The sequence below is a fragment of the Carya illinoinensis genome, chromosome 11 (assembly GCF_018687715.1).
Source record: "Carya illinoinensis cultivar Pawnee chromosome 11, C.illinoinensisPawnee_v1, whole genome shotgun sequence".
NCBI classification, from domain to species: Eukaryota; Viridiplantae; Streptophyta; class Magnoliopsida; order Fagales; family Juglandaceae; genus Carya; species Carya illinoinensis.
Window position 1 is genome coordinate 19,565,517 of NC_056762.1, and position 23,175 is coordinate 19,588,691.

Consider the following 23,175-nt stretch of genomic DNA (forward strand, 5'->3'; position numbering starts at 1 on the left):
CCGGTCGGATGGACCGGAACGACAACCGGGCAATGGATTCTTAGGAAAATCGCACCGACCCCATCGCTATCAATCAGATCGCCAGTTGGCATGGGATAGGCAGGGTGCGGCTAGGTCGTAATAGGATTATATTAGTTTTTCGCTGGTAGCATGATGGGTGCGATCATACCAGCACTAATGCACCGGATCCCATCAGAACTCCGCAGTTAAGCGTGCTTGGGCGAGAGTAGTACTAGGATGGGTGACCTCCTGGGAAGTCCTCGTGTTGCACCCCCCCTTTTAATTTTTACCGCATCTCTGGTCGGATGGACCGGAACGAGAACCAGGGAATGGATTTTTAGGAAAATCGCACCGACCCCATCGCGTAGCGATGGGTATCGGTCAGATCGCCGGTTGGCATGAGATAGGCAGGGTGCGGCTAGGTCGTAATAGGATTATATTAGTTTTTCGCTGGTAGCATGATGGGTGCGATCATACCAGCACTAATGCACCGGATCCCATCAGAACTCCGCAGTTAAGCGTGCTTGGGCGAGAGTAGTACTAGGATGGGTGACCTCCTGGGAAGTCCTCGTGTTGCACCCCCCCTTTTTATTTTTACCGCATCTCCGATCGGATGGACCGGAACGACAACCGGGCAATGGATTCTTAGGAAAATCGCACCGACCCCATCGCGTAGCAATGGGTATCGATCAGATCGCCGGTTGGCATGGGATAGGCATGGTGCGGCTAGGTCGTAATAGGATTATATTAGTTTTTCGCTGGTAGCATGATGGGTGCGATCATACCAGCACTAATGCACCGGATCCCATCAGAACTCCGCAGTTAAGCGTGCTTGGGCGAGAGTAGTACTAGGATGGGTGACCTCCTGGGAAGTCCTCGTGTTGCACCCCCCCTTTTTATTTTTACCGCATCTCCGGTCGGATGGACCGGAACGACAACCGGGCAATGGATTCTTAGGAAAATCGCACCGACCCCATCGCGTAGCAATGGGTATCGATCAGATCGCCGGTTGGCATGGGATAGGCATGGTGCGGCTAGGTCGTAATAGGATTATATTAGTTTTTCGCTGGTAGCATGTTGGGTGCGATTATACCAGCACTAATGCACCGGATCCATCAGAACTCCGCAGTTAAGCGTGCTTGGGCGAGAGTAGTACTAGGATGGGTGACCTCCTGGGAAGTCCTCGTGTTGCACCCCCCCTTTTTATTTTTACCGCATCTCCGGTCGGATGGACCGGAACGACAACCGGGCAATGGATTCTTAGGAAAATCGCACCGACCCCATCGCTATCAATCAGATCGCCAGTTGGCATGGGATAGGCAGGGTGCGGCTAGGTCGTAATAGGATTATATTAGTTTTTCGCTGGTAGCATGATGGGTGCGATCATACCAGCACTAATGCACCGGATCCCATCAGAACTCCGCAGTTAAGCGTGCTTGGGCGAGAGTAGTACTAGGATGGGTGACCTCCTGGGAAGTCCTCGTGTTGCACCCCCCCCTTTTTATTTTTTCCGCATCTCCGGTCGGATGGACCGGAACGACAACCGGGCAATGGATTCTTAGGAAAATCGCACCGACCCCATCGCGTAGCAATGGGTATCGATCAGATCGCCGGTTGGCATGGGATAGGCATGGTGCGGCTAGGTCGTAATAGGATTATATTAGTTTTTCGCTGGTAGCATGATGGGTGCGATCATACCAGCACTAATGCACCGGATCCCATCAGAACTCCGCAGTTAAGCGTGCTTGGGCGAGAGTAGTACTAGGATGGGTGACCTCCTGGGAAGTCCTCGTGTTGCACCCCCCCTTTTAATTTTTACCGCATCTCTGGTCGGATGGACCGGAACGAGAACCAGGGAATGGATTTTTAGGAAAATCGCACCGACCCCATCGCGTAGCGATGGGTATCGGTCAGATCGCCGGTTGGCATGAGATAGGCAGGGTGCGGCTAGGTCGTAATAGGATTATATTAGTTTTTCGCTGGTAGCATGATGGGTGCGATCATACCAGCACTAATGCACCGGATCCCATCAGAACTCCGCAGTTAAGCGTGCTTGGGCGAGAGTAGTACTAGGATGGGTGACCTCCTGGGAAGTCCTCGTGTTGCACCCCCCCTTTTTATTTTTACCGCATCTCCGGTCGGATGGACCGGAACGACAACCGGGCAATGGATTCTTAGGAAAATCGCACCGACCCCATCGCGTAGCAATGGGTATCGATCAGATCGCCGGTTGGCATGGGATAGGCATGGTGCGGCTAGGTCGTAATAGGATTATATTAGTTTTTCGCTGGTAGCATGATGGGTGCGATCATACCAGCACTAATGCACCGGATCCCATCAGAACTCCGCAGTTAAGCGTGCTTGGGCGAGAGTAGTACTAGGATGGGTGACCTCCTGGGAAGTCCTCGTGTTGCACCCCCCCTTTTTATTTTTACCGCATCTCCGGTCGGATGGACCGGAACGACAACCGGGCAATGGATTCTTAGGAAAATCGCACCGACCCCATCGCTATCAATCAGATCGCCAGTTGGCATGGGATAGGCAGGGTGCGGCTAGGTCGTAATAGGATTATATTAGTTTTTCGCTGGTAGCATGATGGGTGCGATCATACCAGCACTAATGCACCGGATCCCATCAGAACTCCGCAGTTAAGCGTGCTTGGGCGAGAGTAGTACTAGGATGGGTGACCTCCTGGGAAGTCCTCGTGTTGCACCCCCCCTTTTAATTTTTACCGCATCTCTGGTCGGATGGACCGGAACGAGAACCAGGGAATGGATTTTTAGGAAAATCGCACCGACCCCATCGCGTAGCGATGGGTATCGGTCAGATCGCCGGTTGGCATGAGATAGGCAGGGTGCGGCTAGGTCGTAATAGGATTATATTAGTTTTTCGCTGGTAGCATGATGGGTGCGATCATACCAGCACTAATGCACCGGATCCCATCAGAACTCCGCAGTTAAGCGTGCTTGGGCGAGAGTAGTACTAGGATGGGTGACCTCCTGGGAAGTCCTCGTGTTGCACCCCCCCTTTTTATTTTTACCGCATCTCCGGTCGGATGGACCGGAACGACAACCGGGCAATGGATTCTTAGGAAAATCGCACCGACCCCATCGCGTAGCAATGGGTATCGATCAGATCGCCGGTTGGCATGGGATAGGCATGGTGCGGCTAGGTCGTAATAGGATTATATTAGTTTTTCGCTGGTAGCATGATGGGTGCGATCATACCAGCACTAATGCACCGGATCCCATCAGAACTCCGCAGTTAAGCGTGCTTGGGCGAGAGTAGTACTAGGATGGGTGACCTCCTGGGAAGTCCTCGTGTTGCACCCCCCCTTTTTATTTTTACCGCATCTCCGGTCGGATGGACCGGAACGACAACCGGGCAATGGATTCTTAGGAAAATCGCACCGACCCCATCGCGTAGCAATGGGTATCGATCAGATCGCCGGTTGGCATGGGATAGGCATGGTGCGGCTAGGTCGTAATAGGATTATATTAGTTTTTCGCTGGTAGCATGTTGGGTGCGATTATACCAGCACTAATGCACCGGATCCCATCAGAACTCCGCAGTTAAGCGTGCTTGGGCGAGAGTGGTACTAGGATGGGTGACCTCCTGGGAAGTCCTCGTGTTGCACCCCCCCTTTTTATTTTTACCGCATCTCCGGTCGGATGGACCGGAACGACAACCGGGCAATGGATTCTTAGGAAAATCGCACCGACCCCATCGCTATCAATCAGATCGCCAGTTGGCATGGGATAGGCAGGGTGCGGCTAGGTCGTAATAGGATTATATTAGTTTTTCGCTGGTAGCATGATGGGTGCGATCATACCAGCACTAATGCACCGGATCCCATCAGAACTCCGCAGTTAAGCGTGCTTGGGCGAGAGTAGTACTAGGATGGGTGACCTCCTGGGAAGTCCTCGTGTTGCACCCCCCCTTTTTATTTTTTCCGCATCTCCGGTCGGATGGACCGGAACGACAACCGGGCAATGGATTCTTAGGAAAATCGCACCGACCCCATCGCGTAGCAATGGGTATCGATCAGATCGCCGGTTGGCATGGGATAGGCATGGTGCGGCTAGGTCGTAATAGGATTATATTAGTTTTTCGCTGGTAGCATGATGGGTGCGATCATACCAGCACTAATGCACCGGATCCCATCAGAACTCCGAAGTTAAGCGTGCTTGGGCGAGAGTAGTACTAGGATGGGTGACCTCCTGGGAAGTCCTCGTGTTGCACCCCCCCTTTTAATTTTTACCGCATCTCTGGTCGGATGGACCGGAACGAGAACCAGGGAATGGATTTTTAGGAAAATCGCACCGACCCCATCGCGTAGCGATGGGTATCGGTCAGATCGCCGGTTGGCATGAGATAGGCAGGGTGCGGCTAGGTCGTAATAGGATTATATTAGTTTTTCGCTGGTAGCATGATGGGTGCGATCATACCAGCACTAATGCACCGGATCCCATCAGAACTCCGCAGTTAAGCGTGCTTGGGCGAGAGTAGTACTAGGATGGGTGACCTCCTGGGAAGTCCTCGTGTTGCACCCCCCCTTTTTATTTTTACCGCATCTCCGGTCGGATGGACCGGAACGACAACCGGGCAATGGATTCTTAGGAAAATCGCACCGACCCCATCGCGTAGCAATGGGTATCGATCAGATCGCCGGTTGGCATGGGATAGGCATGGTGCGGCTAGGTCGTAATAGGATTATATTAGTTTTTCGCTGGTAGCATGATGGGTGCGATCATACCAGCACTAATGCACCGGATCCCATCAGAACTCCGCAGTTAAGCGTGCTTGGGCGAGAGTAGTACTAGGATGGGTGACCTCCTGGGAAGTCCTCGTGTTGCACCCCCCCTTTTTATTTTTACCGCATCTCCGGTCGGATGGACCGGAACGACAACCGGGCAATGGATTCTTAGGAAAATCGCACCGACCCCATCGCTATCAATCAGATCGCCAGTTGGCATGGGATAGGCAGGGTGCGGCTAGGTCGTAATAGGATTATATTAGTTTTTCGCTGGTAGCATGATGGGTGCGATCATACCAGCACTAATGCACCGGATCCCATCAGAACTCCGCAGTTAAGCGTGCTTGGGCGAGAGTAGTACTAGGATGGGTGACCTCCTGGGAAGTCCTCGTGTTGCACCCCCCCTTTTAATTTTTACCGCATCTCTGGTCGGATGGACCGGAACGAGAACCAGGGAATGGATTTTTAGGAAAATCGCACCGACCCCATCGCGTAGCGATGGGTATCGGTCAGATCGCCGGTTGGCATGAGATAGGCAGGGTGCGGCTAGGTCGTAATAGGATTATATTAGTTTTTCGCTGGTAGCATGATGGGTGCGATCATACCAGCACTAATGCACCGGATCCCATCAGAACTCCGCAGTTAAGCGTGCTTGGGCGAGAGTAGTACTAGGATGGGTGACCTCCTGGGAAGTCCTCGTGTTGCACCCCCCCTTTTTATTTTTACCGCATCTCCGGTCGGATGGACCGGAACGACAACCGGGCAATGGATTCTTAGGAAAATCGCACCGACCCCATCGCGTAGCAATGGGTATCGATCAGATCGCCGGTTGGCATGGGATAGGCATGGTGCGGCTAGGTCGTAATAGGATTATATTAGTTTTTCGCTGGTAGCATGATGGGTGCGATCATACCAGCACTAATGCACCGGATCCCATCAGAACTCCGCAGTTAAGCGTGCTTGGGCGAGAGTAGTACTAGGATGGGTGACCTCCTGGGAAGTCCTCGTGTTGCACCCCCCCTTTTTATTTTTACCGCATCTCCGGTCGGATGGACCGGAACGACAACCGGGCAATGGATTCTTAGGAAAATCGCACCGACCCCATCGCGTAGCAATGGGTATCGATCAGATCGCCGGTTGGCATGGGATAGGCATGGTGCGGCTAGGTCGTAATAGGATTATATTAGTTTTTCGCTGGTAGCATGTTGGGTGCGATTATACCAGCACTAATGCACCGGATCCCATCAGAACTCCGCAGTTAAGCGTGCTTGGGCGAGAGTAGTACTAGGATGGGTGACCTCCTGGGAAGTCCTCGTGTTGCACCCCCCCTTTTTATTTTTACCGCATCTCCGGTCGGATGGACCGGAACGACAACCGGGCAATGGATTCTTAGGAAAATCGCACCGACCCCATCGCTATCAATCAGATCGCCAGTTGGCATGGGATAGGCAGGGTGCGGCTAGGTCGTAATAGGATTATATTAGTTTTTCGCTGGTAGCATGATGGGTGCGATCATACCAGCACTAATGCACCGGATCCCATCAGAACTCCGCAGTTAAGCGTGCTTGGGCGAGAGTAGTACTAGGATGGGTGACCTCCTGGGAAGTCCTCGTGTTGCACCCCCCCTTTTTATTTTTTCCGCATCTCCGGTCGGATGGACCGGAACGACAACCGGGCAATGGATTCTTAGGAAAATCGCACCGACCCCATCGCGTAGCAATGGGTATCGATCAGATCGCCGGTTGGCATGGGATAGGCATGGTGCGGCTAGGTCGTAATAGGATTATATTAGTTTTTCGCTGGTAGCATGATGGGTGCGATCATACCAGCACTAATGCACCGGATCCCATCAGAACTCCGCAGTTAAGCGTGCTTGGGCGAGAGTAGTACTAGGATGGGTGACCTCCTGGGAAGTCCTCGTGTTGCACCCCCCCTTTTAATTTTTACCGCATCTCTGGTCGGATGGACCGGAACGAGAACCAGGGAATGGATTTTTAGGAAAATCGCACCGACCCCATCGCGTAGCAATGGGTATCGGTCAGATCGCCGGTTGGCATGAGATAGGCAGGGTGCGGCTAGGTCGTAATAGGATTATATTAGTTTTTCGCTGGTAGCATGATGGGTGCGATCATACCAGCACTAATGCACCGGATCCCATCAGAACTCCGCAGTTAAGCGTGCTTGGGCGAGAGTAGTACTAGGATGGGTGACCTCCTGGGAAGTCCTCGTGTTGCACCCCCCCTTTTTATTTTTACCGCATCTCCGGTCGGATGGACCGGAACGACAACCGGGCAATGGATTCTTAGGAAAATCGCACCGACCCCATCGCGTAGCAATGGGTATCGATCAGATCGCCGGTTGGCATGGGATAGGCAGGGTGCGGCTAGGTCGTAATAGGATTATATTAGTTTTTCGCTGGTAGCATGATGGGTGCGATCATACCAGCACTAATGCACCGGATCCCATCAGAACTCCGCAGTTAAGCGTGCTTGGGCGAGAGTAGTACTAGGATGGGTGACCTCCTGGGAAGTCCTCGTGTTGCACCCCTCCTTTTTATTTTTACCGCATCTCCGGTCGGATGGACCGGAACGACAACCGGGCAATGGATTCTTAGGAAAATCGCACCGACCCCATCGCGTAGCAATGGGTATCGATCAGATCGCCGGTTGGCATGGGATAGGCATGGTGCGGCTAGGTCGTAATAGGATTATATTAGTTTTTCGCTGGTAGCATGATGGGTGCGATCATACCAGCACTAATGCACCGGATCCCATCAGAACTCCGCAGTTAAGCGTGCTTGGGCGAGAGTAGTACTAGGATGGGTGACCTCCTGGGAAGTCCTCGTGTTGCACCCCCCCTTTTAATTTTTACCGCATCTCTGGTCGGATGGACCGGAACGAGAACCAGGGAATGGATTTTTAGGAAAATCGCACCGACCCCATCGCGTAGCAATGGGTATCGGTCAGATCGCCGGTTGGCATGAGATAGGCAGGGTGCGGCTAGGTCGTAATAGGATTATATTAGTTTTTCGCTGGTAGCATGATGGGTGCGATCATACCAGCACTAATGCACCGGATCCCATCAGAACTCCGCAGTTAAGCGTGCTTGGGCGAGAGTAGTACTAGGATGGGTGACCTCCTGGGAAGTCCTCGTGTTGCACCCCCCCTTTTTATTTTTACCGCATCTCCGGTCGGATGGACCGGAACGACAACCGGGCAATGGATTCTTAGGAAAATCGCACCGACCCCATCGCTATCAATCAGATCGCCAGTTGGCATGGGATAGGCAGGGTGCGGCTAGGTCGTAATAGGATTATATTAGTTTTTCGCTGGTAGCATGATGGGTGCGATCATACCAGCACTAATGCACCGGATCCCATCAGAACTCCGCAGTTAAGCGTGCTTGGGCGAGAGTAGTACTAGGATGGGTGACCTCCTGGGAAGTCCTCGTGTTGCACCCCCCCTTTTAATTTTTACCGCATCTCTGGTCGGATGGACCGGAACGAGAACCAGGGAATGGATTTTTAGGAAAATCGCACCGACCCCATCGCGTAGCAATGGGTATCGGTCAGATCGCCGGTTGGCATGAGATAGGCAGGGTGCGGCTAGGTCGTAATAGGATTATATTAGTTTTTCGCTGGTAGCATGATGGGTGCGATCATACCAGCACTAATGCACCGGATCCCATCAGAACTCCGCAGTTAAGCGTGCTTGGGCGAGAGTAGTACTAGGATGGGTGACCTCCTGGGAAGTCCTCGTGTTGCACCCCCCCTTTTTATTTTTACCGCATCTCCGGTCGGATGGACCGGAACGACAACCGGGCAATGGATTCTTAGGAAAATCGCACCGACCCCATCGCTATCAATCAGATCGCCAGTTGGCATGGGATAGGCATGGTGCGGCTAGGTCGTAATAGGATTATATTAGTTTTTCGCTGGTAGCATGATGGGTGCGATCATACCAACACTAATGCACCGGATCCCATCAGAACTCCGCAGTTAAGCGTGCTTGGGCGAGAGTAGTACTAGGATGGGTGACCTCCTGGGAAGTCCTCGTGTTGCACCCCCCCCTTTTTATTTTTACCGCATCTCCGGTCGGATGGACCGGAACGACAACCGGGCAATGGATTCTTAGGAAAATCGCACCGACCCCATCGCTATCAATCAGTTCGCCAGTTGGCATGGGATAGGCATGGTGCGGCTAGGTCGTAATAGGATTATATTAGTTTTTCGCTGGTAGCATGATGGGTGCGATCATACCAGCACTAATGCACCGGATCCCATCAGAACTCCGCAGTTAAGCGTGCTTGGGCGAGAGTAGTACTAGGATGGGTGACCTCCTGGGAAGTCCTCGTGTTGCACCCCCCCTTTTAATTTTTACCGCATCTCTGGTCGGATGGACCGGAACGAGAACCAGGGAATGGATTTTTAGGAAAATCGCACCGACCCCATCGCGTAGCAATGGGTATCGGTCAGATCGCCGGTTGGCATGAGATAGGCAGGGTGCGGCTAGGTCGTAATAGGATTATATTAGTTTTTCGCTGGTAGCATGATGGGTGCGATCATACCAGCACTAATGCACCGGATCCCATCAGAACTTCGCAGTTAAGCGTGCTTGGGCGAGAGTAGTACTAGGATGGGTGACCTCCTGGGAAGTCCTCGTGTTGCACCCCCCCTTTTTATTTTTACCGCATCTCCGGTCGGATGGACCGGAACGACAACCGGGCAATGGATTCTTAGGAAAATCGCACCGACCCCATCGCTATCAATCAGATCGCCAGTTGGCATGGGATAGGCATGGTGCGGCTAGGTCGTAATAGGATTATATTAGTTTTTCGCTGGTAGCATGATGGGTGCGATCATACCAACACTAATGCACCGGATCCCATCAGAACTCCGCAGTTAAGCGTGCTTGGGCGAGAGTAGTACTAGGATGGGTGACCTCCTGGGAAGTCCTCGTGTTGCACCCCCCCTTTTTATTTTTACCGCATCTCCGGTCGGATGGACCGGAACGACAACCGGGCAATGGATTCTTAGGAAAATCGCACCGACCCCATCGCTATCAATCAGATCGCCAGTTGGCATGGGATAGGCAGGGTGCGGCTAGGTCGTAATAGGATTATATTAGTTTTTCGCTGGTAGCATGATGGGTGCGATCATACCAGCACTAATGCACCGGATCCCATCAGAACTCCGCAGTTAAGCGTGCTTGGGCGAGAGTAGTACTAGGATGGGTGACCTCCTGGGAAGTCCTCGTGTTGCACCCCCCCTTTTAATTTTTACCGCATCTCTGGTCGGATGGACCGGAACGAGAACCAGGGAATGGATTTTTAGGAAAATCGCACCGACCCCATCGCGTAGCAATGGGTATCGGTCAGATCGCCGGTTGGCATGAGATTGGCAGGGTGCGGCTAGGTCGTAATAGGATTATATTAGTTTTTCGCTGGTAGCATGATGGGTGCGATCATACCAGCACTAATGCACCGGATTCCATCAGAACTCCGCAGTTAAGCGTGCTTGGGCGAGAGTAGTACTAGGATGGGTGACCTCCTGGGAAGTCCTCGTGTTGCACCCCCCCTTTTTATTTTTACCGCATCTCCGGTCGGATGGACCGGAACGACAACCGGGCAATGGATTCTTAGGAAAATTGCACCGACCCCATCGCGTAGCAATGGGTATCGATCAGATCGCCGGTTGGCATGGGATAGGCAGGGTGCGGCTAGGTCGTAATAGGATTATATTAGTTTTTCGCTGGTAGCATGATGGGTGCGATCATACCAGCACTAATGCACCGGATCCCATCAGAACTCCGCAGTTAAGCGTGCTTGGGCGAGAGTAGTACTAGGATGGGTGACCTCCTGGGAAGTCCTCGTGTTGCACCCCTCCTTTTTATTTTTACCGCATCTCCGGTCGGATGGACCGGAACGACAACCGGGCAATGGATTCTTAGGAAAATCGCACCGACCCCATCGCGTAGCAATGGGTATCGATCAGATCGCCGGTTGGCATGGGATAGGCATGGTGCGGCTAGGTCGTAATAGGATTATATTAGTTTTTCGCTGGTAGCATGATGGGTGCGATCATACCAGCACTAATGCACCGGATCCCATCAGAACTCCGCAGTTAAGCGTGCTTGGGCGAGAGTAGTACTAGGATGGGTGACCTCCTGGGAAGTCCTCGTGTTGCACCCCCCCTTTTAATTTTTACCGCATCTCTGGTCGGATGGACCGGAACGAGAACCAGGGAATGGATTTTTAGGAAAATCGCACCGACCCCATCGCGTAGCAATGGGTATCGGTCAGATCGCCGGTTGGCATGAGATAGGCAGGGTGCGGCTAGGTCGTAATAGGATTATATTAGTTTTTCGCTGGTAGCATGATGGGTGCGATCATACCAGCACTAATGCACCGGATCCCATCAGAACTCCGCAGTTAAGCGTGCTTGGGCGAGAGTAGTACTAGGATGGGTGACCTCCTGGGAAGTCCTCGTGTTGCACCCCCCCTTTTTATTTTTACCGCATCTCCGGTCGGATGGACCGGAACGACAACCGGGCAATGGATTCTTAGGAAAATCGCACCGACCCCATCGCTATCAATCAGATCGCCAGTTGGCATGGGATAGGCAGGGTGCGGCTAGGTCGTAATAGGATTATATTAGTTTTTCGCTGGTAGCATGATGGGTGCGATCATACCAGCACTAATGCACCGGATCCCATCAGAACTCCGCAGTTAAGCGTGCTTGGGCGAGAGTAGTACTAGGATGGGTGACCTCCTGGGAAGTCCTCGTGTTGCACCCCCCCTTTTAATTTTTACCGCATCTCTGGTCGGATGGACCGGAACGAGAACCAGGGAATGGATTTTTAGGAAAATCGCACCGACCCCATCGCGTAGCAATGGGTATCGGTCAGATCGCCGGTTGGCATGAGATAGGCAGGGTGCGGCTAGGTCGTAATAGGATTATATTAGTTTTTCGCTGGTAGCATGATGGGTGCGATCATACCAGCACTAATGCACCGGATCCCATCAGAACTCCGCAGTTAAGCGTGCTTGGGCGAGAGTAGTACTAGGATGGGTGACCTCCTGGGAAGTCCTCGTGTTGCAACCCCCCTTTTTATTTTTACCGCATCTCCGGTCGGATGGACCGGAACGACAACCGGGCAATGGATTCTTAGGAAAATCGCACCGACCCCATCGCGTAGCAATGGGTATCGATCAGATCGCCGGTTGGCATGGGATAGGCATGGTGCGGCTAGGTCGTAATAGGATTATATTAGTTTTTCGCTGGTAGCATGATGGGTGCGATCATAGCAGCACTAATGCACCGGATCCCATCAGAACTCCGCAGTTAAGCGTGCTTGGGCGAGAGTAGTACTAGGATGGGTGACCTCCTGGGAAGTCCTCGTGTTGCACCCCCCCTTTTAATTTTTACCGCATCTCTGGTCGGATGGACCGGAACGAGAACCAGGGAATGGATTTTTAGGAAAATCGCACCGACCCCATCGCGTAGCAATGGGTATCGGTCAGATCGCCGGTTGGCATGAGATAGGCAGGGTGCGGCTAGGTCGTAATAGGATTATATTAGTTTTTCGCTGGTAGCATGATGGGTGCGATCATACCAGCACTAATGCACCGGATCCCATCAGAACTCCGCAGTTAAGCGTGCTTGGGCGAGAGTAGTACTAGGATGGGTGACCTCCTGGGAAGTCCTCGTGTTGCACCCCCCCTTTTTATTTTTACCGCATCTCCGGTCGGATGGACCGGAACGACAACCGGGCAATGGATTCTTAGGAAAATCGCACCGACCCCATCGCGTAGCAATGGGTATCGATCAGATCGCCGGTTGGCATGGGATAGGCATGGTGCGGCTAGGTCGTAATAGGATTATATTAGTTTTTCGCTGGTAGCATGATGGGTGCGATCATACCAGCACTAATGCACCGGATCCCATCAGAACTCCGCAGTTAAGCGTGCTTGGGCGAGAGTAGTACTAGGATGGGTGACCTCCTGGGAAGTCCTCGTGTTGCACCCCCCCTTTTTATTTTTACCGCATCTCCGGTCGGATGGACCGGAACGACAACCGGGCAATGGATTCTTAGGAAAATCGCACCGACCCCATCGCTATCAATCAGATCGCCAGTTGGCATGGGATAGGCAGGGTGCGGCTAGGTCGTAATAGGATTATATTAGTTTTTCGCTGGTAGCATGATGGGTGCGATCATACCAGCACTAATGCACCGGATCCCATCAGAACTCCGCAGTTAAGCGTGCTTGGGCGAGAGTAGTACTAGGATGGGTGACCTCCTGGGAAGTCCTCGTGTTGCACCCCCCCTTTTAATTTTTACCGCATCTCTGGTCGGATGGACCGGAACGAGAACCAGGGAATGGATTTTTAGGAAAATCGCACCGACCCCATCGCGTAGCGATGGGTATCGGTCAGATCGCCGGTTGGCATGAGATAGGCAGGGTGCGGCTAGGTCGTAATAGGATTATATTAGTTTTTCGCTGGTAGCATGATGGGTGCGATCATACCAGCACTAATGCACCGGATCCCATCAGAACTCCGCAGTTAAGCGTGCTTGGGCGAGAGTAGTACTAGGATGGGTGACCTCCTGGGAAGTCCTCGTGTTGCACCCCCCCTTTTTATTTTTACCGCATCTCCGGTCGGATGGACCGGAACGACAACCGGGCAATGGATTCTTAGGAAAATCGCACCGACCCCATCGCGTAGCAATGGGTATCGATCAGATCGCCGGTTGGCATGGGATAGGCATGGTGCGGCTAGGTCGTAATAGGATTATATTAGTTTTTCGCTGGTAGCATGATGGGTGCGATCATACCAGCACTAATGCACCGGATCCCATCAGAACTCCGCAGTTAAGCGTGCTTGGGCGAGAGTAGTACTAGGATGGGTGACCTCCTGGGAAGTCCTCGTGTTGCACCCCCCCTTTTTATTTTTACCGCATCTCCGGTCGGATGGACCGGAACGACAACCGGGCAATGGATTCTTAGGAAAATCGCACCGACCCCATCGCGTAGCAATGGGTATCGATCAGATCGCCGGTTGGCATGGGATAGGCATGGTGCGGCTAGGTCGTAATAGGATTATATTAGTTTTTCGCTGGTAGCATGTTGGGTGCGATTATACCAGCACTAATGCACCGGATCCCATCAGAACTCCGCAGTTAAGCGTGCTTGGGCGAGAGTAGTACTAGGATGGGTGACCTCCTGGGAAGTCCTCGTGTTGCACCCCCCCTTTTTATTTTTACCGCATCTCCGGTCGGATGGACCGGAACGACAACCGGGCAATGGATTCTTAGGAAAATCGCACCGACCCCATCGCTATCAATCAGATCGCCAGTTGGCATGGGATAGGCAGGGTGCGGCTAGGTCGTAATAGGATTATATTAGTTTTTCGCTGGTAGCATGATGGGTGCGATCATACCAGCACTAATGCACCGGATCCCATCAGAACTCCGCAGTTAAGCGTGCTTGGGCGAGAGTAGTACTAGGATGGGTGACCTCCTGGGAAGTCCTCGTGTTGCACCCCCCCTTTTTATTTTTTCCGCATCTCCGGTCGGATGGACCGGAACGACAACCGGGCAATGGATTCTTAGGAAAATCGCACCGACCCCATCGCGTAGCAATGGGTATCGATCAGATCGCCGGTTGGCATGGGATAGGCATGGTGCGGCTAGGTCGTAATAGGATTATATTAGTTTTTCGCTGGTAGCATGATGGGTGCGATCATACCAGCACTAATGCACCGGATCCCATCAGAACTCCGCAGTTAAGCGTGCTTGGGCGAGAGTAGTACTAGGATGGGTGACCTCCTGGGAAGTCCTCGTGTTGCACCCCCCCTTTTAATTTTTACCGCATCTCTGGTCGGATGGACCGGAACGAGAACCAGGGAATGGATTTTTAGGAAAATCGCACCGACCCCATCGCGTAGCAATGGGTATCGGTCAGATCGCCGGTTGGCATGAGATAGGCAGGGTGCGGCTAGGTCGTAATAGGATTATATTAGTTTTTCGCTGGTAGCATGATGGGTGCGATCATACCAGCACTAATGCACCGGATCCCATCAGAACTCCGCAGTTAAGCGTGCTTGGGCGCGAGTAGTACTAGGATGGGTGACCTCCTGGGAAGTCCTCGTGTTGCACCCCCCCTTTTTATTTTTACCGCATCTCCGGTCGGATGGACCGGAACGACAACCGGGCAATGGATTCTTAGGAAAATCGCACCGACCCCATCGCGTAGCAATGGGTATCGATCAGATCGCCGGTTGGCATGGGATAGGCATGGTGCGGCTAGGTCGTAATAGGATTATATTAGTTTTTCGCTGGTAGCATGATGGGTGCGATCATACCAGCACTAATGCACCGGATCCCATCAGAACTCCGCAGTTAATCGTGCTTGGGCGAGAGTAGTACTAGGATGGGTGACCTCCTGGGAAGTCCTCGTGTTGCACCCCCCCTTTTTATTTTTACCGCATCTCCGGTCGGATGGACCGGAACGACAACCGGGCAATGGATTCTTAGGAAAATCGCACCGACCCCATCGCGTAGCAATGGGTATCGATCAGATCGCCGGTTGGCATGGGATAGGCATGGTGCGGCTAGGTCGTAATAGGATTATATTAGTTTTTCGCTGGTAGCATGATGGGTGCGATCATACCAGCACTAATGCACCGGATCCCATCAGAACTCCGCAGTTAAGCGTGCTTGGGCGAGAGTAGTACTAGGATGGGTGACCTCCTGGGAAGTCCTCGTGTTGCACCCCCCCTTTTTATTTTTACCGCATCTCCGGTCGGATGGACCGGAACGACAACCGGGCAATGGATTCTTAGGAAAATCGCACCGACCCCATCGCGTAGCAATGGGTATCGATCAGATCGCCGGTTGGCATGGGATAGGCATGGTGCGGCTAGGTCGTAATAGGATTATATTAGTTTTTCGCTGGTAGCATGATGGGTGCGATCATACCAGCACTAATGCACCGGATCCCATCAGAACTCCGCAGTTAATCGTGCTTGGGCGAGAGTAGTACTAGGATGGGTGACCTCCTGGGAAGTCCTCGTGTTGCACCCCCCCTTTTTATTTTTACCGCATCTCCGGTCGGATGGACCGGAACGACAACCGGGCAATGGATTCTTAGGAAAATCGCACCGACCCCATCGCGTAGCAATGGGTATCGATCAGATCGCCGGTTGGCATGGGATAGGCATGGTGCGGCTAGGTCGTAATAGGATTATATTAGTTTTTCGCTGGTAGCATGATGGGTGCGATCATACCAGCACTAATGCACCGGATCCCATCAGAACTCCGCAGTTAAGCGTGCTTGGGCGAGAGTAGTACTAGGATGGGTGACCTCCTGGGAAGTCCTCGTGTTGCACCCCCCCTTTTTATTTTTACCGCATCTCCGGTCGGATGGACCGGAACGACAACCGGGCAATGGATTCTTAGGAAAATCGCACCGACCCCATCGCGTAGCAATGGGTATCGATCAGATCGCCGGTTGGCATGGGATAGGCATGGTGCGGCTAGGTCGTAATAGGATTATATTAGTTTTTCGCTGGTAGCATGATGGGTGCGATCATGCCAACACTAATGCACCGGATCCCATCAGAACTCCGCAGTTAAGCGTGCTTGGGCGAGAGTAGTACTAGGATGGGTGACCTCCTGGGAAGTCCTCGTGTTGCACCCCCCCTTTTTATTTTTACCGCATCTCCGGTCGGATGGACCGGAACGACAACCGGGCAATGGATTCTTAGGAAAATCGCACCGACCCCATCGCTATCAATCAGATCGCCAGTTGGCATGGGATAGGCAGGGTGCGGCTAGGTCGTAATAGGATTATATTAGTTTTTCGCTGGTAGCATGATGGGTGCGATCATACCAGCACTAATGCACCGGATCCCATCAGAACTCCGCAGTTAAGCGTGCTTGGGCGAGAGTAGTACTAGGATGGGTGACCTCTTGGGAAGTCCTCGTGTTGCACCCCCCCTTTTAATTTTTACCGCATCTCTGGTCGGATGGACCGGAACGAGAACCAGGGAATGGATTTTTAGGAAAATCGCACCGACCCCATCGCGTAGCAATGGGTATCGGTCAGATCGCCGGTTGGCATGAGATTGGCAGGGTGCGGCTAGGTCGTAATAGGATTATATTAGTTTTTCGCTGGTAGCATGATGGGTGCGATCATACCAGCACTAATGCACCGGATTCCATCAGAACTCCGCAGTTAAGCGTGCTTGGGCGAGAGTAGTACTAGGATGGGTGACCTCCTGGGAAGTCCTCGTGTTGCACCCCCCCTTTTTATTTTTACCGCATCTCCGGTCGGATGGACCGGAACGACAACCGGGCAATGGATTCTTAGGAAAATCGCACCGACCCCATCGCGTAGCAATGGGTATCGATCAGATCGCCGGTTGGCATGGGATAGGCAGGGTGCGGCTAGGTCGTAATAGGATTATATTAGTTTTTCGCTGGTAGCATGATGGGTGCGATCATACCAGCACTAATGCACCGGATCCCATCAGAACTCCGCAGTTAAGCGTGCTTGGGCGAGAGTAGTACTAGGATGGGTGACCTCCTGGGAAGTCCTCGTGTTGCACCCCTCCTTTTTATTTTTACCGCATCTCCGGTCGGATGGACCGGAACGACAACCGGGCAATGGATTCTTAGGAAAATCGCACCGACCCCATCGCGTAGCAATGGGTATCGATCAGATCGCCGGTTGGCATGGGATAGGCATGGTGCGGCTAGGTCGTAATAGGATTATATTAGTTTTTCGCTGGTAGCATGATGGGTGCGATCATACCAGCACTAATGCACCGGATCCCATCAGAACTCCGCAGTTAAGCGTGCTTGGGCGAGAGTAGTACTAGGATGGGTGACCTCCTGGGAAGTCCTCGTGTTGCACCCCTCCTTTTTATTTTTACCGCATCTCCGGTCGGATGGACCGGAACGACAACCGGGCAATGGATTCTTAGGAAAATCGCACCGACCCCATCGCGTAGCAATGGGTATCGATCAGATCGCCGGTTGGCATGGGATAGGCATGGTGCGGCTAGGTCGTAATAGGATTATATTAGTTTTTCGCTGGTAGCATGATGGGTGCGATCCTACCAGCACTAATGCACCGGATCCCATCAGAACTCCGCAGTTAAGCGTGCTTGGGCGAGAGTAGTACTAGGATGGGTGACCTCCTGGGAAGTCCTCGTGTTGCACCCCCCCTTTTTATTTTTACCGCATCTCCGGTCGGATGGACCGGAACGACAACCGGGCAATGGATTCTTAGGAAAATCGCACCGACCCCATCGCGTAGCAATGGGTATCGATCAGATCGCCGGTTGGCATGGGATAGGCATGGTGCGGCTAGGTCGTAATAGGATTATATTAGTTTTTCGCTGGTAGCATGATGGGTGCGATCATACCAGCACTAATGCACCGGATCCCATCAGAACTCCGCAGTTAATCGTGCTTGGGCGAGAGTAGTACTAGGATGGGTGACCTCCTGGGAAGTCCTCGTGTTGCACCCCCCCTTTTTATTTTTACCGCATCTCCGGTCGGATGGACCGGAACGACAACCGGGCAATGGATTCTTAGGAAAATCGCACCGACCCCATCGCGTAGCAATGGGTATCGATCAGATCGCCGGTTGGCATGGGATAGGCATGGTGCGGCTAGGTCGTAATAGGATTATATTAGTTTTTCGCTGGTAGCATGATGGGTGCGATCATACCAACACTAATGCACCGGATCCCATCAGAACTCCGCAGTTAAGCGTGCTTGGGCGAGAGTAGTACTAGGATGGGTGACCTCCTGGGAAGTCCTCGTGTTGCACCCCCCCTTTTTATTTTTACCGCATCTCCGGTCGGATGGACCGGAACGACAACCGGGCAATGGATTCTTAGGAAAATCGCACCGACCCCATCGCTATCAATCAGATCGCCAGTTGGCATGGGATAGGCAGGGTGCGGCTAGGTCGTAATAGGATTATATTAGTTTTTCGCTGGTAGCATGATGGGTGCGATCATACCAGCACTAATGCACCGGATCCCATCAGAACTCCGCAGTTAAGCGTGCTTGGGCGAGAGTAGTACTAGGATGGGTGACCTCCTGGGAAGTCCTCGTGTTGCACCCCCCCTTTTAATTTTTACCGCATCTCTGGTCGGATGGACCGGAACGAGAACCAGGGAATGGATTTTTAGGAAAATCGCACCGACCCCATCGCGTAGCAATGGGTATCGGTCAGATCGCCGGTTGGCATGAGATTGGCAGGGTGCGGCTAGGTCGTAATAGGATTATATTAGTTTTTCGCTGGTAGCATGATGGGTGCGATCATACCAGCACTAATGCACCGGATTCCATCAGAACTCCGCAGTTAAGCGTGCTTGGGCGAGAGTAGTACTAGGATGGGTGACCTCCTGGGAAGTCCTCGTGTTGCACCCCCCCTTTTTATTTTTACCGCATCTCCGGTCGGATGGACCGGAACGACAACCGGGCAATGGATTCTTAGGAAAATCGCACCGACCCCATCGCGTAGCAATGGGTATCGATCAGATCGCCGGTTGGCATGGGATAGGCAGGGTGCGGCTAGGTCGTAATAGGATTATATTAGTTTTTCGCTGGTAGCATGATGGGTGCGATCATACCAGCACTAATGCACCGGATCCCATCAGAACTCCGCAGTTAAGCGTGCTTGGGCGAGAGTAGTACTAGGATGGGTGACCTCCTGGGAAGTCCTCGTGTTGCACCCCTCCTTTTTATTTTTACCGCATCTCCGGTCGGATGGACCGGAACGACAACCGGGCAATGGATTCTTAGGAAAATCGCACCGACCCCATCGCGTAGCAATGGGTATCGATCAGATCGCCGGTTGGCATGGGATAGGCATGGTGCGGCTAGGTCGTAATAGGATTATATTAGTTTTTCGCTGGTAGCATGATGGGTGCGATCATACCAGCACTAATGCACCGGATCCCATCAGAACTCCGCAGTTAAGCGTGCTTGGGCGAGAGTAGTACTAGGATGGGTGACCTCCTGGGAAGTCCTCGTGTTGCACCCCTCCTTTTTATTTTTACCGCATCTCCGGTCGGATGGACCGGAACGACAACCGGGCAATGGATTCTTAGGAAAATCGCACCGACCCCATCGCGTAGCAATGGGTATCGATCAGATCGCCGGTTGGCATGGGATAGGCATGGTGCGGCTAGGTCGTAATAGGATTATATTAGTTTTTCGCTGGTAGCATGATGGGTGCGATCCTACCAGCACTAATGCACCGGATCCCATCAGAACTCCGCAGTTAAGCGTGCTTGGGCGAGAGTAGTACTAGGATGGGTGACCTCCTGGGAAGTCCTCGTGTTGCACCCCCCCTTTTTATTTTTACCGCATCTCCGGTCGGATGGACCGGAACGACAACCGGGCAATGGATTCTTAGGAAAATCGCACCGACCCCATCGCTATCAATCAGATCGCCAGTTGGCATGGGATAGGCAGGGTGCGGCTAGGTCGTAATAGGATTATATTAGTTTTTCGCTGGTAGCATGATGGGTGCGATCATACCAGCACTAATGCACCGGATCCCATCAGAACTCCGCAGTTAAGCGTGCTTGGGCGAGAGTAGTACTAGGATGGGTGACCTCCTGGGAAGTCCTCGTGTTGCACCCCCCCTTTTAATTTTTACCGCATCTCTGGTCGGATGGACCGGAACGAGAACCAGGGAATGGATTTTTAGGAAAATCGCACCGACCCCATCGCGTAGCAATGGGTATCGGTCAGATCGCCGGTTGGCATGAGATAGGCAGGGTGCGGCTAGGTCGTAATAGGATTATATTAGTTTTTCGCTGGTAGCATGATGGGTGCGATCATACCAGCACTAATGCACCGGATCCCATCAGAACTCCGCAGTTAAGCGTGCTTGGGCGAGAGTAGTACTAGGATGGGTGACCTCCTGGGAAGTCCTCGTGTTGCACCCCCCCTTTTTATTTTTACCGCATCTCCGGTCGGATGGACCGGAACGACAACCGGGCAATGGATTCTTAGGAAAATCGCACCGACCCCATCGCGTAGCAATGGGTATCGATCAGATCGCCGGTTGGCATGGGATAGGCATGGTGCGGCTAGGTCGTAATAGGATTATATTAGTTTTTCGCTGGTAGCATGATGGGTGCGATCATAGCAGCACTAATGCACCGGATCCCATCAGAACTCCGCAGTTAAGCGTGCTTGGGCGAGAGTAGTACTAGGATGGGTGACCTCCTGGGAAGTCCTCGTGTTGCACCCCCCCTTTTTATTTTTACCGCATCTCCGGTCGGATGGACCGGAACGACAACCGGGCAATGGATTCTTAGGAAAATCGCACCGACCCCATCGCTATCAATCAGATCGCCGGTTGGCATGGGATAGGCAGGGTGCGGCTAGGTCGTAATAGGATTATATTAGTTTTTCGCTGGTAGCATGATGGGTGCGATCATACCAGCACTAATGCACCGGATCCCATCAGAACTCCGCAGTTAAGCGTGCTTGGGCGAGAGTAGTACTAGGATGGGTGACCTCCTGGGAAGTCCTCGTGTTGCACCCCCCCTTTTAATTTTTACCGCATCTCTGGTCGGATGGACCGGAACGAGAACCAGGGAATGGATTTTTAGGAAAATCGCACCGACCCCATCGCGTAGCAATGGGTATCGGTCAGATCGCCGGTTGGCATGAGATAGGCAGGGTGCGGCTAGGTCGTAATAGGATTATATTAGTTTTTCGCTGGTAGCATGATGGGTGCGATCATACCAGCACTAATGCACTGGATCCCATCAGAACTCCGCAGTTAAGCGTGCTTGGGCGAGAGTAGTACTAGGATGGGTGACCTCCTGGGAAGTCCTCGTGTTGCACCCCCCCTTTTTATTTTTACCGCATCTCCGGTCGGATGGACCGGAACGACAACCGGGCAATGGATTCTTAGGAAAATCGCACCGACCCCATCGCGTAGCAATGGGTATCGATCAGATCGCCGGTTGGCATGGGATAGGCATGGTGCGGCTAGGTCGTAATAGGATTATATTAGTTTTTCGCTGGTAGCATGATGGGTGCGATCATACCTGCACTAATGCACCGGATCCCATCAGAACTCCGCAGTTAAGCGTGCTTGGGCGAGAGTAGTACTAGGATGGGTGACCTCCTGGGAAGTCCTCGTGTTGCACCCCCCCTTTTTATTTTTACCGCATCTCCGGTCGGATGGACCGGAACGACAACCGGGCAATGGATTCTTAGGAAAATCGCACCGACCCCATCGCGTAGCGATGGGTATCGATCAGATCGCCGGTTGGCATGGGATAGGCATGGTGCGGCTAGGTCGTAATAGGATTATATTAGTTTTTCGCTGGTAGCATGATGGGTGCGATCATACCAGCACTAATGCACCGGATCTCATCAGAACTCCGCAGTTAAGCGTGCTTGGGCGAGAGTAGTACTAGGATGGGTGACCTCCTGGGAAGTCCTCGTGTTGCACCCCCCCTTTTTATTTTTACCGCATCTCCGGTCGGATGGACCGGAACGACAACCGGGCAATGGATTCTTAGGAAAATCGCACCGACCCCATCGCTATCAATCAGATCGCCAGTTGGCATGGGATAGGCAGGGTGCGGCTAGGTCGTAATAGGATTATATTAGTTTTTCGCTGGTAGCATGATGGGTGCGATCATACCAGCACTAATGCACCGGATCCCATCAGAACTCCGCAGTTAAGCGTGCTTGGGCGAGAGTAGTACTAGGATGGGTGACCTCCTGGGAAGTCCTCGTGTTGCACCCCCCCTTTTTATTTTTACCGCATCTCCGGTCGGATGGACCGGAACGACAACCGGGCAATGGATTCTTAGGAAAATCGCACCGACCCCATCGCGTAGCAATGGGTATCGATCAGATCGCCGGTTGGCATGGGATAGGCATGGTGCGGCTAGGTCGTAATAGGATTATATTAGTTTTTCGCTGGTAGCATGATGGGTGCGATCATACCAGCACTAATGCACCGGATCCCATCAGAACTCCGCAGTTAAGCGTGCTTGGGCGAGAGTAGTACTAGGATGGGTGACCTCCTGGGAAGTCCTCGTGTTGCACCCCCCCTTCTTATTTTTACCGCATCTCCGGTCGGATGGACCGGAACGACAACCGGGCAATGGATTCTTAGGAAAATCGCACCGACCCCATCGCTATCAATCAGATCGCCAGTTGGCATGGGATAGGCAGGGTGCGGCTAGGTCGTAATAGGATTATATTAGTTTTTCGCTGGTAGCATGATGGGTGCGATCATACCAGCACTAATGCACCGGATCCCATCAGAACTCCGCAGTTAAGCGTGCTTGGGCGAGAGTAGTACTAGGATGGGTGACCTCCTGGGAAGTCCTCGTGTTGCACCCCCCCTTTTAA

The 23,175-nt window shown here is 52.6% G+C and overlaps 76 non-coding genes across 76 annotated transcripts; all 76 read left to right on the forward strand.

Moving 5' to 3' along the window:
* Positions 1-155: 155 nt before the first annotated feature.
* On the forward strand, positions 156-274 carry LOC122286359. Its single transcript, XR_006233691.1, has one exon. It is a non-coding gene; the product is annotated as a 5S ribosomal RNA (ribosomal RNA).
* Positions 275-463: 189 nt separating this feature from the next.
* On the forward strand, positions 464-582 carry LOC122286361. The gene has a single exon (XR_006233692.1). It is a non-coding gene; the product is annotated as a 5S ribosomal RNA (ribosomal RNA).
* A 189-nt stretch (positions 583-771) lies between these two features.
* Positions 772-890, forward strand: LOC122286362. The gene has a single exon (XR_006233693.1). It is a non-coding gene; the product is annotated as a 5S ribosomal RNA (ribosomal RNA).
* A 189-nt stretch (positions 891-1,079) lies between these two features.
* Positions 1,080-1,197, forward strand: LOC122283185. The gene has a single exon (XR_006230664.1). It is a non-coding gene; the product is annotated as a 5S ribosomal RNA (ribosomal RNA).
* A 178-nt stretch (positions 1,198-1,375) lies between these two features.
* On the forward strand, positions 1,376-1,494 carry LOC122286364. The gene has a single exon (XR_006233695.1). It is a non-coding gene; the product is annotated as a 5S ribosomal RNA (ribosomal RNA).
* A 190-nt stretch (positions 1,495-1,684) lies between these two features.
* Positions 1,685-1,803, forward strand: LOC122286365. The gene has a single exon (XR_006233696.1). It is a non-coding gene; the product is annotated as a 5S ribosomal RNA (ribosomal RNA).
* Positions 1,804-1,992: 189 nt separating this feature from the next.
* LOC122286366 lies at positions 1,993-2,111 on the forward strand. Its single transcript, XR_006233697.1, has one exon. It is a non-coding gene; the product is annotated as a 5S ribosomal RNA (ribosomal RNA).
* Positions 2,112-2,300: 189 nt separating this feature from the next.
* LOC122286367 lies at positions 2,301-2,419 on the forward strand. The gene has a single exon (XR_006233698.1). It is a non-coding gene; the product is annotated as a 5S ribosomal RNA (ribosomal RNA).
* A 178-nt stretch (positions 2,420-2,597) lies between these two features.
* Positions 2,598-2,716, forward strand: LOC122286368. Its single transcript, XR_006233699.1, has one exon. It is a non-coding gene; the product is annotated as a 5S ribosomal RNA (ribosomal RNA).
* A 189-nt stretch (positions 2,717-2,905) lies between these two features.
* LOC122286369 lies at positions 2,906-3,024 on the forward strand. The gene has a single exon (XR_006233700.1). It is a non-coding gene; the product is annotated as a 5S ribosomal RNA (ribosomal RNA).
* A 189-nt stretch (positions 3,025-3,213) lies between these two features.
* Positions 3,214-3,332, forward strand: LOC122286370. Its single transcript, XR_006233701.1, has one exon. It is a non-coding gene; the product is annotated as a 5S ribosomal RNA (ribosomal RNA).
* A 189-nt stretch (positions 3,333-3,521) lies between these two features.
* LOC122288183 lies at positions 3,522-3,640 on the forward strand. The gene has a single exon (XR_006235452.1). It is a non-coding gene; the product is annotated as a 5S ribosomal RNA (ribosomal RNA).
* A 178-nt stretch (positions 3,641-3,818) lies between these two features.
* LOC122286371 lies at positions 3,819-3,937 on the forward strand. The gene has a single exon (XR_006233702.1). It is a non-coding gene; the product is annotated as a 5S ribosomal RNA (ribosomal RNA).
* A 189-nt stretch (positions 3,938-4,126) lies between these two features.
* On the forward strand, positions 4,127-4,245 carry LOC122284722. The gene has a single exon (XR_006232077.1). It is a non-coding gene; the product is annotated as a 5S ribosomal RNA (ribosomal RNA).
* A 189-nt stretch (positions 4,246-4,434) lies between these two features.
* On the forward strand, positions 4,435-4,553 carry LOC122286372. The gene has a single exon (XR_006233703.1). It is a non-coding gene; the product is annotated as a 5S ribosomal RNA (ribosomal RNA).
* Positions 4,554-4,742: 189 nt separating this feature from the next.
* Positions 4,743-4,861, forward strand: LOC122286373. Its single transcript, XR_006233704.1, has one exon. It is a non-coding gene; the product is annotated as a 5S ribosomal RNA (ribosomal RNA).
* Positions 4,862-5,039: 178 nt separating this feature from the next.
* On the forward strand, positions 5,040-5,158 carry LOC122286375. Its single transcript, XR_006233706.1, has one exon. It is a non-coding gene; the product is annotated as a 5S ribosomal RNA (ribosomal RNA).
* A 189-nt stretch (positions 5,159-5,347) lies between these two features.
* LOC122286377 lies at positions 5,348-5,466 on the forward strand. The gene has a single exon (XR_006233707.1). It is a non-coding gene; the product is annotated as a 5S ribosomal RNA (ribosomal RNA).
* A 189-nt stretch (positions 5,467-5,655) lies between these two features.
* LOC122286378 lies at positions 5,656-5,774 on the forward strand. Its single transcript, XR_006233708.1, has one exon. It is a non-coding gene; the product is annotated as a 5S ribosomal RNA (ribosomal RNA).
* A 189-nt stretch (positions 5,775-5,963) lies between these two features.
* Positions 5,964-6,082, forward strand: LOC122287285. Its single transcript, XR_006234585.1, has one exon. It is a non-coding gene; the product is annotated as a 5S ribosomal RNA (ribosomal RNA).
* Positions 6,083-6,260: 178 nt separating this feature from the next.
* Positions 6,261-6,379, forward strand: LOC122286379. The gene has a single exon (XR_006233709.1). It is a non-coding gene; the product is annotated as a 5S ribosomal RNA (ribosomal RNA).
* A 189-nt stretch (positions 6,380-6,568) lies between these two features.
* Positions 6,569-6,687, forward strand: LOC122286380. Its single transcript, XR_006233710.1, has one exon. It is a non-coding gene; the product is annotated as a 5S ribosomal RNA (ribosomal RNA).
* A 189-nt stretch (positions 6,688-6,876) lies between these two features.
* On the forward strand, positions 6,877-6,995 carry LOC122286381. The gene has a single exon (XR_006233711.1). It is a non-coding gene; the product is annotated as a 5S ribosomal RNA (ribosomal RNA).
* A 189-nt stretch (positions 6,996-7,184) lies between these two features.
* On the forward strand, positions 7,185-7,303 carry LOC122286382. The gene has a single exon (XR_006233712.1). It is a non-coding gene; the product is annotated as a 5S ribosomal RNA (ribosomal RNA).
* Positions 7,304-7,492: 189 nt separating this feature from the next.
* Positions 7,493-7,611, forward strand: LOC122286383. Its single transcript, XR_006233713.1, has one exon. It is a non-coding gene; the product is annotated as a 5S ribosomal RNA (ribosomal RNA).
* A 189-nt stretch (positions 7,612-7,800) lies between these two features.
* Positions 7,801-7,919, forward strand: LOC122286384. Its single transcript, XR_006233714.1, has one exon. It is a non-coding gene; the product is annotated as a 5S ribosomal RNA (ribosomal RNA).
* A 178-nt stretch (positions 7,920-8,097) lies between these two features.
* LOC122286385 lies at positions 8,098-8,216 on the forward strand. The gene has a single exon (XR_006233715.1). It is a non-coding gene; the product is annotated as a 5S ribosomal RNA (ribosomal RNA).
* A 189-nt stretch (positions 8,217-8,405) lies between these two features.
* Positions 8,406-8,524, forward strand: LOC122286387. The gene has a single exon (XR_006233717.1). It is a non-coding gene; the product is annotated as a 5S ribosomal RNA (ribosomal RNA).
* Positions 8,525-8,702: 178 nt separating this feature from the next.
* LOC122288193 lies at positions 8,703-8,821 on the forward strand. The gene has a single exon (XR_006235463.1). It is a non-coding gene; the product is annotated as a 5S ribosomal RNA (ribosomal RNA).
* A 179-nt stretch (positions 8,822-9,000) lies between these two features.
* Positions 9,001-9,119, forward strand: LOC122286388. Its single transcript, XR_006233718.1, has one exon. It is a non-coding gene; the product is annotated as a 5S ribosomal RNA (ribosomal RNA).
* Positions 9,120-9,308: 189 nt separating this feature from the next.
* On the forward strand, positions 9,309-9,427 carry LOC122287971. Its single transcript, XR_006235250.1, has one exon. It is a non-coding gene; the product is annotated as a 5S ribosomal RNA (ribosomal RNA).
* Positions 9,428-9,605: 178 nt separating this feature from the next.
* LOC122288194 lies at positions 9,606-9,724 on the forward strand. The gene has a single exon (XR_006235464.1). It is a non-coding gene; the product is annotated as a 5S ribosomal RNA (ribosomal RNA).
* A 178-nt stretch (positions 9,725-9,902) lies between these two features.
* On the forward strand, positions 9,903-10,021 carry LOC122286389. Its single transcript, XR_006233719.1, has one exon. It is a non-coding gene; the product is annotated as a 5S ribosomal RNA (ribosomal RNA).
* A 189-nt stretch (positions 10,022-10,210) lies between these two features.
* Positions 10,211-10,329, forward strand: LOC122287550. Its single transcript, XR_006234840.1, has one exon. It is a non-coding gene; the product is annotated as a 5S ribosomal RNA (ribosomal RNA).
* A 189-nt stretch (positions 10,330-10,518) lies between these two features.
* Positions 10,519-10,637, forward strand: LOC122286390. Its single transcript, XR_006233720.1, has one exon. It is a non-coding gene; the product is annotated as a 5S ribosomal RNA (ribosomal RNA).
* Positions 10,638-10,826: 189 nt separating this feature from the next.
* Positions 10,827-10,945, forward strand: LOC122286391. Its single transcript, XR_006233721.1, has one exon. It is a non-coding gene; the product is annotated as a 5S ribosomal RNA (ribosomal RNA).
* A 189-nt stretch (positions 10,946-11,134) lies between these two features.
* LOC122286392 lies at positions 11,135-11,253 on the forward strand. Its single transcript, XR_006233722.1, has one exon. It is a non-coding gene; the product is annotated as a 5S ribosomal RNA (ribosomal RNA).
* A 178-nt stretch (positions 11,254-11,431) lies between these two features.
* On the forward strand, positions 11,432-11,550 carry LOC122286393. Its single transcript, XR_006233723.1, has one exon. It is a non-coding gene; the product is annotated as a 5S ribosomal RNA (ribosomal RNA).
* A 189-nt stretch (positions 11,551-11,739) lies between these two features.
* Positions 11,740-11,858, forward strand: LOC122287613. The gene has a single exon (XR_006234903.1). It is a non-coding gene; the product is annotated as a 5S ribosomal RNA (ribosomal RNA).
* Positions 11,859-12,047: 189 nt separating this feature from the next.
* Positions 12,048-12,166, forward strand: LOC122288361. Its single transcript, XR_006235625.1, has one exon. It is a non-coding gene; the product is annotated as a 5S ribosomal RNA (ribosomal RNA).
* Positions 12,167-12,355: 189 nt separating this feature from the next.
* LOC122286394 lies at positions 12,356-12,474 on the forward strand. The gene has a single exon (XR_006233724.1). It is a non-coding gene; the product is annotated as a 5S ribosomal RNA (ribosomal RNA).
* Positions 12,475-12,663: 189 nt separating this feature from the next.
* Positions 12,664-12,782, forward strand: LOC122286395. Its single transcript, XR_006233725.1, has one exon. It is a non-coding gene; the product is annotated as a 5S ribosomal RNA (ribosomal RNA).
* Positions 12,783-12,960: 178 nt separating this feature from the next.
* Positions 12,961-13,079, forward strand: LOC122286396. The gene has a single exon (XR_006233726.1). It is a non-coding gene; the product is annotated as a 5S ribosomal RNA (ribosomal RNA).
* Positions 13,080-13,268: 189 nt separating this feature from the next.
* Positions 13,269-13,387, forward strand: LOC122286398. The gene has a single exon (XR_006233728.1). It is a non-coding gene; the product is annotated as a 5S ribosomal RNA (ribosomal RNA).
* A 189-nt stretch (positions 13,388-13,576) lies between these two features.
* On the forward strand, positions 13,577-13,695 carry LOC122286399. Its single transcript, XR_006233729.1, has one exon. It is a non-coding gene; the product is annotated as a 5S ribosomal RNA (ribosomal RNA).
* Positions 13,696-13,884: 189 nt separating this feature from the next.
* Positions 13,885-14,003, forward strand: LOC122287286. Its single transcript, XR_006234587.1, has one exon. It is a non-coding gene; the product is annotated as a 5S ribosomal RNA (ribosomal RNA).
* A 178-nt stretch (positions 14,004-14,181) lies between these two features.
* On the forward strand, positions 14,182-14,300 carry LOC122286400. Its single transcript, XR_006233730.1, has one exon. It is a non-coding gene; the product is annotated as a 5S ribosomal RNA (ribosomal RNA).
* Positions 14,301-14,489: 189 nt separating this feature from the next.
* LOC122286401 lies at positions 14,490-14,608 on the forward strand. Its single transcript, XR_006233731.1, has one exon. It is a non-coding gene; the product is annotated as a 5S ribosomal RNA (ribosomal RNA).
* Positions 14,609-14,797: 189 nt separating this feature from the next.
* LOC122287215 lies at positions 14,798-14,916 on the forward strand. The gene has a single exon (XR_006234517.1). It is a non-coding gene; the product is annotated as a 5S ribosomal RNA (ribosomal RNA).
* A 189-nt stretch (positions 14,917-15,105) lies between these two features.
* On the forward strand, positions 15,106-15,224 carry LOC122287703. Its single transcript, XR_006234992.1, has one exon. It is a non-coding gene; the product is annotated as a 5S ribosomal RNA (ribosomal RNA).
* A 189-nt stretch (positions 15,225-15,413) lies between these two features.
* Positions 15,414-15,532, forward strand: LOC122286403. The gene has a single exon (XR_006233732.1). It is a non-coding gene; the product is annotated as a 5S ribosomal RNA (ribosomal RNA).
* A 189-nt stretch (positions 15,533-15,721) lies between these two features.
* On the forward strand, positions 15,722-15,840 carry LOC122287704. The gene has a single exon (XR_006234993.1). It is a non-coding gene; the product is annotated as a 5S ribosomal RNA (ribosomal RNA).
* A 189-nt stretch (positions 15,841-16,029) lies between these two features.
* LOC122286405 lies at positions 16,030-16,148 on the forward strand. The gene has a single exon (XR_006233734.1). It is a non-coding gene; the product is annotated as a 5S ribosomal RNA (ribosomal RNA).
* A 189-nt stretch (positions 16,149-16,337) lies between these two features.
* LOC122288750 lies at positions 16,338-16,456 on the forward strand. Its single transcript, XR_006236002.1, has one exon. It is a non-coding gene; the product is annotated as a 5S ribosomal RNA (ribosomal RNA).
* Positions 16,457-16,634: 178 nt separating this feature from the next.
* LOC122287132 lies at positions 16,635-16,753 on the forward strand. The gene has a single exon (XR_006234438.1). It is a non-coding gene; the product is annotated as a 5S ribosomal RNA (ribosomal RNA).
* Positions 16,754-16,942: 189 nt separating this feature from the next.
* LOC122287551 lies at positions 16,943-17,061 on the forward strand. Its single transcript, XR_006234841.1, has one exon. It is a non-coding gene; the product is annotated as a 5S ribosomal RNA (ribosomal RNA).
* Positions 17,062-17,250: 189 nt separating this feature from the next.
* LOC122286406 lies at positions 17,251-17,369 on the forward strand. Its single transcript, XR_006233735.1, has one exon. It is a non-coding gene; the product is annotated as a 5S ribosomal RNA (ribosomal RNA).
* Positions 17,370-17,558: 189 nt separating this feature from the next.
* Positions 17,559-17,677, forward strand: LOC122286407. Its single transcript, XR_006233736.1, has one exon. It is a non-coding gene; the product is annotated as a 5S ribosomal RNA (ribosomal RNA).
* A 189-nt stretch (positions 17,678-17,866) lies between these two features.
* LOC122287945 lies at positions 17,867-17,985 on the forward strand. The gene has a single exon (XR_006235225.1). It is a non-coding gene; the product is annotated as a 5S ribosomal RNA (ribosomal RNA).
* A 189-nt stretch (positions 17,986-18,174) lies between these two features.
* On the forward strand, positions 18,175-18,293 carry LOC122287705. The gene has a single exon (XR_006234994.1). It is a non-coding gene; the product is annotated as a 5S ribosomal RNA (ribosomal RNA).
* Positions 18,294-18,482: 189 nt separating this feature from the next.
* LOC122288196 lies at positions 18,483-18,601 on the forward strand. Its single transcript, XR_006235466.1, has one exon. It is a non-coding gene; the product is annotated as a 5S ribosomal RNA (ribosomal RNA).
* Positions 18,602-18,779: 178 nt separating this feature from the next.
* On the forward strand, positions 18,780-18,898 carry LOC122286408. Its single transcript, XR_006233737.1, has one exon. It is a non-coding gene; the product is annotated as a 5S ribosomal RNA (ribosomal RNA).
* Positions 18,899-19,087: 189 nt separating this feature from the next.
* LOC122287552 lies at positions 19,088-19,206 on the forward strand. Its single transcript, XR_006234842.1, has one exon. It is a non-coding gene; the product is annotated as a 5S ribosomal RNA (ribosomal RNA).
* A 189-nt stretch (positions 19,207-19,395) lies between these two features.
* On the forward strand, positions 19,396-19,514 carry LOC122286409. Its single transcript, XR_006233738.1, has one exon. It is a non-coding gene; the product is annotated as a 5S ribosomal RNA (ribosomal RNA).
* A 189-nt stretch (positions 19,515-19,703) lies between these two features.
* Positions 19,704-19,822, forward strand: LOC122286411. Its single transcript, XR_006233740.1, has one exon. It is a non-coding gene; the product is annotated as a 5S ribosomal RNA (ribosomal RNA).
* Positions 19,823-20,011: 189 nt separating this feature from the next.
* On the forward strand, positions 20,012-20,130 carry LOC122287946. Its single transcript, XR_006235226.1, has one exon. It is a non-coding gene; the product is annotated as a 5S ribosomal RNA (ribosomal RNA).
* A 178-nt stretch (positions 20,131-20,308) lies between these two features.
* LOC122286412 lies at positions 20,309-20,427 on the forward strand. The gene has a single exon (XR_006233741.1). It is a non-coding gene; the product is annotated as a 5S ribosomal RNA (ribosomal RNA).
* Positions 20,428-20,616: 189 nt separating this feature from the next.
* Positions 20,617-20,735, forward strand: LOC122286413. Its single transcript, XR_006233742.1, has one exon. It is a non-coding gene; the product is annotated as a 5S ribosomal RNA (ribosomal RNA).
* A 189-nt stretch (positions 20,736-20,924) lies between these two features.
* On the forward strand, positions 20,925-21,043 carry LOC122288362. The gene has a single exon (XR_006235626.1). It is a non-coding gene; the product is annotated as a 5S ribosomal RNA (ribosomal RNA).
* Positions 21,044-21,221: 178 nt separating this feature from the next.
* On the forward strand, positions 21,222-21,340 carry LOC122286414. The gene has a single exon (XR_006233743.1). It is a non-coding gene; the product is annotated as a 5S ribosomal RNA (ribosomal RNA).
* A 189-nt stretch (positions 21,341-21,529) lies between these two features.
* Positions 21,530-21,648, forward strand: LOC122287395. The gene has a single exon (XR_006234690.1). It is a non-coding gene; the product is annotated as a 5S ribosomal RNA (ribosomal RNA).
* A 189-nt stretch (positions 21,649-21,837) lies between these two features.
* Positions 21,838-21,956, forward strand: LOC122287185. The gene has a single exon (XR_006234489.1). It is a non-coding gene; the product is annotated as a 5S ribosomal RNA (ribosomal RNA).
* A 189-nt stretch (positions 21,957-22,145) lies between these two features.
* On the forward strand, positions 22,146-22,264 carry LOC122287316. The gene has a single exon (XR_006234615.1). It is a non-coding gene; the product is annotated as a 5S ribosomal RNA (ribosomal RNA).
* A 178-nt stretch (positions 22,265-22,442) lies between these two features.
* Positions 22,443-22,561, forward strand: LOC122286415. The gene has a single exon (XR_006233744.1). It is a non-coding gene; the product is annotated as a 5S ribosomal RNA (ribosomal RNA).
* Positions 22,562-22,750: 189 nt separating this feature from the next.
* LOC122286416 lies at positions 22,751-22,869 on the forward strand. Its single transcript, XR_006233745.1, has one exon. It is a non-coding gene; the product is annotated as a 5S ribosomal RNA (ribosomal RNA).
* A 178-nt stretch (positions 22,870-23,047) lies between these two features.
* On the forward strand, positions 23,048-23,166 carry LOC122286417. The gene has a single exon (XR_006233746.1). It is a non-coding gene; the product is annotated as a 5S ribosomal RNA (ribosomal RNA).
* Positions 23,167-23,175: the final 9 nt, after the last annotated feature.